At 41.2% G+C, this 11,150-nt stretch overlaps 1 protein-coding gene across 4 annotated transcripts in view; it reads left to right on the top strand.

Moving 5' to 3' along the window:
• UBOX5 (U-box domain containing 5) overlaps positions 1–11,150 on the top strand; it is a 37,767-nt gene that overhangs the window by 10,990 nt on the left and 15,627 nt on the right. The window lies entirely within an intron of this gene.

The following is an 11,150-nucleotide window of genomic DNA, read 5'->3' as shown; positions in this document are numbered from 1 at the left end:
AGTCTCATTCTCCTTTAGATTTGGTTGGTTGTCCTTAGTTGCTGGTTCTTCCTGTTTTAAACAGCAAGAATTAATGTCATTATCTTAGCTTAATTAATGTCATTCTCTTAGCCCCCCTTCTTCTGCATTTCTACTTCTCTTGAATAAGTAGCTCTCCCCACCCTTCCTCTGGGATATTGTCTCTCTAAAATTGGACTTAGAAGAGTAGAATTAAATGACTGCCTGTTGGGCCATTGATTCCCAAATCTGATGACCTGGTAGAATGTTGTTCATGACAAGTAACTCAGACAAGAAGGAAATGCATTGCCTCCCATGAGGTGGGCTTCAGGTTTGGTTGCATTAGAGTTGCAAGCATAAAGAGATTGTATACATAGACTCTATATATTTGTATGCAACTTAATACAAGTAACCTTTGTAAACATTTGGGATCTGTGAGAATTTTAAAAAGGATCCCTGCCCCCATTATTTAGGCCTCCTCTCAAAGCCCGCTTCCCTGCCTGTGCTAAAACAGTACTCCCAGTGGCTTGTGTTTGTGCTCTGTCATCTTCAGTTTTCGTTTTCCTCACCGCACTCAGCATCAGAAACTATTCTTTATCTGTTTACTTATTACTTTCCCTGTTGGAAGGTGGCCCTTTGAGTTAACTTTGTCTAGTTAACTAGTTAATTTGTCTCCGGTGCCTTGAATGGGTCCTGGCACAGAGATGATAATGTTTAGTGAGTATGGCGTGGGAATTTAGAGTGGCTGGGCTTTGCTGGAGAGTTGGGGTGGAAAGAAGGCAGAGGGTGAGGCTGGAGAGGTAGAGCAGATCTGGGTCACAACTAACGGCATTGCTAAAGAGCCTAAGTCTGTAGGGACTGGATTTTTTTTAAAGGAGTTTTAAGTCCGCATAATTGGGCAGATTCATGTTGTAGAACGGTTAGGTTAAAATAATAGAACTAGATTGGGGGTGGGGGTACATGAGATACATCAGAATATTTCACAAATGTGTGCAACAGCTCAGGTGAGAGATAATGAGGGCCAGAACTATGGAATGGCAAGTCTGAGTTTCAGAGATGTTTGGAAGGGGAAAAAGGCAAGACTTGCTAATTGGGTGGATTAGGGGATGATGATTTTGGTGCCTACATTGATACGGAGTCCTCAACTAAAATTGGAACCAAAGCAGGAAAGGTGTTTGGTTAGAGGGTTAATCTGTGCCGGTCATGCTAAGATGAGCCTCCAGGCAGAAATCTCCAGGCTGGGGTCTCAAATGGGGATGAGGACAGGTGGCTGTCAGAACCACAAGTGAGTGAAGTTGCCTGGGACAGGCGGGAGGGAGGTTATTGTGGGTTGGGGAGCAGGGGAGAGAAGATAACCAAGAATAGAATACCAGCATTCTGGTATTCTGGTAGGGAGGGCCAGTAAAGGGGACCCAGTGGTAAAGACAACAAAAGAAGATATAATTAGACTTCAGGAAAAATGGTAGCATAGAAGTTTGTCAAGGGTCCCCAAACCACCCTCACTAGAAGGATTCACGGAACTCAGGAAAGCTGTTACATTTACAGTTACAGTTTAATTACAATGAAAGGCTACAGATTGAAATCAGCAAAGGAAAAAGGCACATAGTGTGGAGTCTGGGAGAGACCAGGCACAAGCTTCTGGTTGTCCACTTCCGGTGGAGTCATGTGGACAGCTCTTAATTTCATCCCAGCAATGATGCCAACATCTACCAATACTGCCGGCCAGGGAAGCTCACCTGAGCCTGCGCAGGGTTTTTATTGAGGGGGGTCTGCTGCAAGTTAAAGTACGTGTAAGTAGTTAAACAATTGCACTGGCTACCCACGTGTCTGACCTCATTTGGTCCCCATCCCTCTCAGAGGGCCAACTGATAAAGCATGGCCCAAGGCCCCCACTATTGGTATAAACTGTCTGGTGTGGCCCAAGGTCTCAGGTGTATGCAGACAGTCTTAACATGAAGGATGTTCAAAGAGTTTAGAGATTATCCCTAAGGAGCTGGTGAAGGGCCAGTTTTTTTGGAATGTGCAGGATTTGAACAGACCAAACCTGCTGAGTTAAACTTTTGCTGCACAGAAGCCAATGGGAAAGGAGAATATTGCAAAAAGGAGACGATTTGCACCATGTCAGTTGCTGGGGAGAGAGCAGTTAAGGCAAGAACCAGAAATCTCCAGTAAATTTGGCAACTTGGACATCACCGATGGCATTAACAATAGCAGTTTGAGTTGGATTGTTAGGGCAAAAGCCAGACACTCCTGTAGAATAATGAGAGTTAAGGAATGGGTTGCAAATGCGGACACAATTCCTTGAGAACTTTTGAAGAGAAGGGGAACCTTGAGCAGGATGCAGAGTGAGACTAGGATCGCCAGATGAAACACAGAATGCCTAGTTAAGTTTGAATTTCAGATAAGTAACGGATAATGTTTTGTGGTAAAATACAGATAAAATTGGCCATTTTGTAGAAAAGTGCATCATTCAGTGACAGTGCATTGATGGTGTTGTGCAACCAATCACCACTATCTAGTTCAAGAACATTTTTTCACCCCAAAAGAAAACTCCTTACCCATTAAGCAGTGATTCCACATACGCCCCCCCCCCACACCCACCGCACCCCCAGCCCCCACCCCAGACCCTGTCAAATACTAGTCTGCTTTCTGTCTCTGTGGATATGCCTATTTTGGATATTTCCAAAAAGTGGAATTATATAATATGTAATCTCTTGTGTGTGACTTCCTTTACTTAGTGTTAATATTACCAAGATTTATCCATGTTATGGTATGTACCAGTACTTCATTACTTACAGCTGAATAACAGTGCGTTGTGTGGGCATACCCTGTCTTAATCCATTTATCAGTTGATTGACACTGGGTTTTTCTACTTTTTGGCTATTGTGAATAGTGCCGCTGTAAACATTTATGTGCATGTTTTACTTGAACACCTGTTTTCAGTACTTTGGGTATATACCTAGGAGTGAAATTGCTGAGTTATATGTTAGTTCTATATTTAACTTATTGAGGAACTACCAGACTTTTCCACAGTGGCTATACCATTTTACATTTTTAGCAGCAAGGTATTAGGGTTCCACTTTCTCCACATCTTTGCTAACACTTGTTATTTTCTGTGTTTTCTTTCTTTTTTTCTTTTTTCTTTTATTTTTGAGAGACCGAGTATGAGTGGGGAGGGGCAGAGAGAAAGGGAGACACAATCAGAAGCAGGCTCTAGGCTCTGAGCTGTCCGCACAGAGCCTGACGCGGGCTCAAACCCACGAGCTGCAAACCCACCTGAGCTGAAATCAGAGGCCCAACTGACTGAGCTATCCATGCACGCATGTGTTTTATTTTTTAATAGCCATCCTAGTGAGTGTGGAGTGGTATGTCATTGTGGCTTTGACTTGTATTTCCCTAGTGACTAATGGTGCTTATCATCTTTCCCTCCCTCCCCCCCTTCCTTCCTTCCTTCCTTCCTTCCTTCCTTCCTTCCTTCCTTCCTTCCTTCCTTTCTCCATGCCCAGTGTGGGGCTTGAATTCACGACCTTGTGGTCAAGAGTCACACACTCTACTGTCTGAGCCAGCCAGATGCCCCTAGCATCTTTCAATCTTACCAATACCGAGTCTCTAGTCCATGAACAGAGATGGCTTTCTATTTATTTAGGTATTCTTTAATTTCTTTCAGTAACATTTTACAGTTTTCAGTGTAGAAGTCTTGTACCTCCTTAGTTACATTTATTCCTAAGCATTTTATTCTTTTTAGTGCTATTGTAAATGGAATTTTTGTATATCTTTATGAATTACTCATTGCTGGTGTTTAGAAATATGGATGATTTATCCTGCATTTTTGCCTAATTATTTTATTAGCTATAAGAGTTTTTGTGTGTGTGTTGATTCTTTAGGATTTTCTACATACAGGATCATATAATCTTTGGATAGAGAGAGTTTTGCTTTTTTCTTTCTACTTTCCACCTTTTTCTTTTTCTTGCCTACTAGTGAGAGCTTCTTGTATGAAATTGAATAGAATTGTTTCTGAGCTTATGGGGAATTCTTTAAGTCTTTCACCGTGGAGTATATCAGCTGTGAGTTTTTCATGAATGCCCTTTATTATGTTAAGGAAGTTCCTTTCTGAGTTTGCTGAATGTGCAATAAAGAATTTTTTAGCGGAGGTCAAAATAATACATAGGACATTCTTATACTAAAAGAAAATAATCCATTGTTTATCTGTGTTCAGATTTAAGTGGATACTTTTTATCTTTATTTGCTAAATTGCAACACTGAGAAAAATACAGCACCAAGGCAAGGTTTGTTTTGTTTTGTTTTAATGTTTATTTATTTTTGAGAGAGTGTGAGCCAAGGAGGGGCAGAAGATCCAAAGTGGGCTTTGCACTGAGAGCAGTGAGCCCAATGTGGGACTCGAACTCACCAAACATGAGATCATGACTTGAGCTGAAGTTGAACGCTCAACCTGCTGAGCCTCGGCAAGGTTTTTTGAGGGGACTGTTGAGGGCAGAAGAAACTTGAATGTTGCTTACTTGTTGAGGAAAGGTCCAGTAGTCAGAGATAAGCTGAGGATTCAGGAGAGAGGCAAGAACAGATGGAATAAGGTTCAAGGGTCAGGTTTGTAAATGAAGAGCATAGCTGCTTCAGCTGGGTTTCCATAGAATTTTGCTGACACTGCTATTAAGGTGATGAGTAAGTGGTATTAGAATCTTTGGTTCATGCCCTTGTTTTGAGACTGTGGGTCTCTTAAAATTAAGAGACCCATCTGTGCCTTGTTTTGAGCCTGTGCGTTTCTTAAGAGTAAAAGTTGTATCTACCTGTGCCTAGCAGTATGCCTTGCACACACTTGAAGGGCGAATGGGCTCCAAACACCTAAGATTGCAAGCTGCAAACTTCTGGGTGCACACCTGTGTTCTGGTTGGTCTTCTGTGCACCTCTCATTGGTGGATGACTGTGTGGGATGTGCGGGGACAGCTGTCTTTCATTATAACCAGCTCTAAGAAAAATGCACACAAGTCACATTTTTTTTCATGGATGGACAAGTAACTCAATTTAGAAATTATAAGAAGTATTGTACTTCTGTAAAAGCTGAAGTGCCCAATTTGTAAAATTGCTCAGTGCATTGGTATTCCACCCACTCTATGAGGTTAAATGCTTTTCTCTTATTTGACAGGTAATCTTTTCTTCTTTTTTTCCCTCTGTAACCTGTTTGAGCCTAGTCTTTAAAATATGTCTATCTGCCAGAATTACTTTCCATTACGTTTTTGTGAGACTCAAAAATCCGGTTGTATAACTCAGCTATGGCACTTTTTAGGCCAAAGGAAGATGGATGCTAAGATGTTCAGAAAGTGTCATGGTCACCTTATTCTCTTCTGAATCATGCCTCCACACTTGCCTACCCCCCTGTTCTGAGTCCTCAACCACAAAAAGGTTTACTTAGCTGCTTCAAGCTCCACGGAAGCACAGATTGAAACCTTCCAGATAGGATGACCAACTGGTTCCACTTTGGGACCTGGGACTTTTCTGGTGTTAGCACAGAAAGTTCTGCATTGGAAAAGCCCTTAGTCCAAGATAGACTGCATGGTTGATCACCCTACCTTTGGGTCCCTTCCCAGCCCTTCCCTTTCCCTTTCTCTTATTCAGCCTGCATCCTGGGAAGCAGAGGAGAAAGGTCTGTCTCCACCTGGTCATCCAGTTCTATAGGGACTCTAAGCTGCAAGAAATACCCTGAACATTGCATCTAGAGCCCCGGTCCTCTCGGATATCTTCCTGTACCCCAGGAACCCAGTGCAATTGTTTAACTACTTACATGTACTTTAAACACACCAAAGGGAAAATAGAGTAGCCCACCACTCTAATCTGTTGCATATTTTAAATTTCTGCATGGCCACCATTACCTCCCAAATTATTCGTGTGTACATATTCCTAAATACAGATTTTTAACAAATGTGTGATCATAATACTTCTGTTTTGTGTCTCTAAAATTTTATATATAGTTTTGTAATTTTTCTTCATACAGTATTTATCATTTTAGTGGCAGGTACACCAAGAATAAACGTGTCACTCAAATATGTCTTGCGGTGTGGGTAGTGGGATTCACTGGACTTTTCACTTGACCCTAGAAACCCATTTTTGGTCTTAGATCCGGGTAAAGAATTTTAAGACTTCCATGGTAACAGAGATTTGGATTTAGGGGCACCTAAATCCTGGCTGGCTCAGTAGGTAGAGCATGCAACTCTTGATCTTGGGATTGTAAATTCGAGCCCCACATTGGGTGTAGAGATTACTTGAAAGTAAAATTTTCAGGGACGCCTGGGTGGCTCAGTCGGTTGCAAGCCTGACTTTGATTTCAGCTCAGGTCATGATCCCAGGTTGTGGGATCGAGCCCTGTGCCGGATTCTGCTCTGAGTGTGGAGCCTGCTTAAGATTCTCTCTCTTTCCTCCTCTCTCCCTCTCCCCAGCTTGTGTTCTCTCTAAAATAATAATAAGAAGAAAACAAAATCTGTAAGATAAAAGGCTTCTTAGAGGAGTGTACCAGGGATTCTTGTGATGGAACCTTTGTCTTGACAAATCACAAATTTGTGTAATTTGTGATTACACAAATCCATACATGCGATAATATTGCATAGAACTGAATACACAGGCAAACATGCATGAGTGCATGTAAACTGGGGAAATTGAATAAGATCACAGATTGTATCATTGCCAGCTTCCTGGTTGGGATGCTGTGCTGTAGCTATGCAAGATGTTACCATTAGGGAAAACTGGTTAAAGGGTACATGGAATCTCCGTATTGTTTCTTACAACTGCACTTGAATCTGCAATGATCTTAAAATAAAAAGTTTAATTAAAATCTCTGAAAAGAAAAGATTTCTTTGGGGTGCCTGACTGGCTCAGTGGGTGGAGAATGCAACTCTTAATCTCAGGGTCATGAGTTTGAGCCCCATGTTTGGGAGTAGTTTACTTAAAGAAAAAAAAAAAGACTTCTTTGGAGGGTAGCTTTGAAATCCTTGTAAGATTGTAATATGTTATACATAGTTCAGTTTACTCCTTCCTCCTCTTTAAGAATACCCCTCCCTCAAAAAAAAAAAAAAAAAAAAAAAAATGGTAACAATAAAGGAAGAAAATGCCCAGGGAGGGAGAAACTAAGATTCCTAGTTTATTTCTAAGTAGTTTGTACTTTGATACTCATCTTTGATGCCTTCAGGAAGCCATTTGCAAAGATAGCCCCTGAGGTAGTACCTAGAGGGAGCTGGAACCCCTTGAAGGGTGAATTGCCTCTAAGTGCTTCGGAATTGCTTTGTCATCTAGGAGGTTAATGGCAGGCTTTTCATTAGTGTCAGTTCTTTCCCAGGTTGTAAACCTTCTATGACTTCCCTCTGGCCGGTAGCTTTCAAACTTTTTTTTTTTTTTTACTGCAGAACTTAGTAAGAAATGCCTTTTACATCAAAACCCAGACTAATAGGGGTGACTGGCTGGCTCAGTCAGTAGAGCATGTGACTCTTGATTTTGGGGTCGTGAGCTCAGACTCCACGTGGTGTACAGAGATTACTTAAGGAAGAAACCCAGATTGATAGAAATACAGTTTCAATTATATATCTGAAACAAGTTTCATAAAACACTGCCCGCCTTCATGTATGATACACTCTGACTCTATTCTACTGAATTTTTAAAAATTCTGGCTGTGTCTCAGTAATGTGAGTTCTTGATTCTTCATCTGCAATTTGGGGGAAAAAACACTGCCTCAGACCACCAAGTAAAGTAGTCTAAAGCCCGTTAGCGTCACATTCAAAGCCCTGCCCATCTCAGTGCACCTGCCTCTCCAGCCCTGCCTCCTCTTCCCCTTCTAGCTGAGCGGCATATTCCACATTTTCTAAACCAGTCTCACAGTCCCATCTCTATGCCTTTGCTGCTACAGGTCCCTCTCCCTCGTGCCCTTCCCCTGTTGTTCCAGTTCTTACCTCCTGGCTCCCATAGTCCAGCACATGTTGTCCAATGTACGATTAGTATGTAGCATCTGTCCCATCTCAGAGTTGTCATGAGGTCAGGCATGTGTCTTAGCTGTCTCCAATTCAGACATTACTTCTGTGAATTCTTCCCTGAATTCTGGGTATACTTTTGGCCAGTATTCTTACTTTTTTTTTTCATCAAAAGCCACAATAAGAAATTTTATATTGGATCTAGTATATAATTTGTTATATGTATTTGTATAAAACTGAAGCAAAGTTTCACGAAGGTAGGGGTGCCAGGCTGGCCCAGTTGGTGGAGCGTGCAACTCTTGATCTTGGGGTTGTGAGTTCAAGCCCTACTTTGGGTATAGAGATTAGTTAAAAATCTTAAAGTTTCATGAGGGGCACCTGGGTGGCTTAGGTCATGATCCTGTGGTTTGTGGGTTTGAGCCCTGAGTTGGGATCTGCTCTGCTTGGGATTCATTTTCTCTCACTCTCTCTCTCTGTCTCCCCTTCTTCCCCCTCTGCTGCTACCTCTCTCTCTCTCTCTCTCTCTCTCTCTCTCTCTCTCTCTCAGAAATAAACATTTAAAAAAAAGTTTCATGGAATAATTTCCCTATTATGTGCACTTTGATATTTTATATTCTCTTTCAGTTAATATTTCTTTCCTTCAACCCATAACTTGATTTCAAAACCACAAACTGAAAAACATTCACTTAGACCATCCTTCCTACTCTGAATGTCATTTGCAGAGAGCCTCTGTTAATAGACTCTTACGTTCCATAATCACTGTTGGAAGGAGGTCCATCGTGCCTCAAGACTTGAGGACAGGACCATTTTGTTTATTTTTTCTTTTCCTTCTCTTCTTTCATTTCCTTTCACAAGACTTGTAGAGAATATTTATTGCAGTATTTTTTCATAGTGAAAAATTACAAACAACATAGGTAATAGAGCAATGGAGAAGCAAGCTGTTTTAGTCGTGCAGTTGAATGCTGTGAGTAAACTAGAAATCCACATTTGAGCATGGAAAACCTTGGATGAATCATGCTGAATGGAAAGCCAGTCGTGACAAGGTGTGCCTGTTATAATACCCTTAAGGTACTGTAAAAATATACAAGACTACTGCATACCAATGCTGATTTGAATGAGAGACACCGAACTTCAGATAGAGCTTATCTCTTGGTAAAAAAAAAAAAAAAAAAAGAAGAGGAAATAGGATTAGTGGTGGCTTTTGTTTGTATCTTTTTTTTTTTTTTTTTTTTCTTTTTAAGAGAGAGCTGTGATGAGTGCAAGCTCCCTCCAGTGGGGTAGGGGCAGAGGGAGAGAAAGAATCTTTAAGCAGGTTCCATGATCAGTGCAGAGCCTGATGCAGACTTGGCCATGAGACCATGACCTGAGCCTAAATCAAGAGTTGGATGCTCAATAGGGGTGTCTGGGTGGCTCAGTCGGTTGAGCGTCCAACTTCAGCTCAGGTCATGATCTCACAGTTTGTGGGTTTGAGCCCCACGTTGGGCTCTGTGCTGACAGCTCAGAGCCTGGAGCCTGCTTCGGATTCTGTGTCTCCCTCTCTCTGCCCCTCCCCAGCTCGCACTCTGTCTCTCTCTCTCTCTCAAAAATAAACAAACATTTTAAAAAATTAAAAAAAAAAGAGTTGGACGCTCAACCAACTGAGCCACCCAGGCACCTCTGTATCTTTTCAATTTTGTTCTTAACACTGAAATGAGAAGCAAATGTGGCAAAATGTTTACATTTACTAAATCTAGGTGGTGGGTATAAGAGTGTTTACTATATTCTTTACCTTTTTAATCTGAAATATTTTGTTTAAAAAAAGAAAAAAAATCACTGTAATGAAAATTGACTTGTGTGGGTTTTTTTTTTTACACATTTTATTTTATTTTTTAATTTTTAAAGTTTATTTATTTATTTTGAGAGAGCACAAGCAGGGTAGGGGCAGAGAGAGGAGAGGAGAGAAAATCCCAAGCCAGCTCCGCACTGTCAATGCACAGCCCCATGTGGGTCTTGAACTCATGAGCCACCAGATCAGGACCTGAGCTGAAATCAAAGGTCGGATGCTTAACCAACTGAGCCACCCAGGCACCCCGTAAGATTTTATTTTTAAGTGATATTTATACCCAACATGGGACTCAAACTCATAACCCCAAGATCAAGGGTCACATTCTTTACTGACTAAGCCAGCCAGGCATCCCATTTTAAAAGATAGATAGATGTATGTATGTATGTATGTATGTATGTATGTATGTATGTGAGCTCTACACCCAACATGGGGCTCGAACTCACGATCCTGAGGTTAGGAATCACATGCTCTACTGACTGAGCCAGCCATAGAATTTACATGTATATTATCTGCTTATAAACCTGTATTATCTTGCTGTCTTATAAATACCTCTCTTGTCTGGCTCCAGGCTACTTCTCTGAACAGCAGGGCAGTTTAGCCATAATGCATGGCCCCTAGGTTATACTCAGACCCAGTCTCTCTTGTACTGAGATGCCAAATTTGGAAAAGGAGGCTCTTATTTTTAAGTATTTACTGGAGTAAATTTGTAAGTAAATAAGTATTTGTGAGAGTTCATCATGTAACCTGTCATTTCCCAGGCAGGGCTGTGGAGAGCCTTCCTGGGTGAGGCTGTCTGCATTTCCAGTATGTTGAGCCATTCTTTTTTTCCAGAGTAAGCATTAAGGCTGGAGGCACTTGACCTTAAAAGATCAGGAGTGTGGGAACCAGAGAGGTGCTAAGATCACACAAGACCTTTATGGAAGCCAGAGCCTTATAGAATCCTACAGTATTTGGACATCACTATTTCCCAAAGAAACATACTATCATTTGTAAGATGTTTTAAAAAGGGTCTGCCACTCTTCTTACATGGCACAGTACCTTGTTTCAGTTTGATCTCCATTCTTCATTTGTTTCAGTCACATTTCCCCCCATTCTTCTTATTAACAGGCTTTATTTTTTTAGAGTGGTTTTAGGTGTACAGAAAAATCAAGCATATAATACAGAGAGTTCTCATATACTTCCTCTACCTTGCACCCAGTTTCTACTGTTAGTAACATCTTGCATTAGCATGGCACTTTTGTTACAATTGGTGAGCCTATATTGATACATTATTATTAACTGAAGTTCATAATTTACATTAAGGGTCATTCAGTTGTATGGTTATGTGGATTTTTGACAGATGTGTAATGTCACATATCTACCAT

Source organism: Leopardus geoffroyi, chromosome A3, assembly GCF_018350155.1.
Source record: "Leopardus geoffroyi isolate Oge1 chromosome A3, O.geoffroyi_Oge1_pat1.0, whole genome shotgun sequence".
Taxonomy (NCBI): domain Eukaryota; kingdom Metazoa; phylum Chordata; class Mammalia; order Carnivora; family Felidae; genus Leopardus; species Leopardus geoffroyi.
This window is presented reverse-complemented; position numbering and strand designations above follow the sequence as displayed.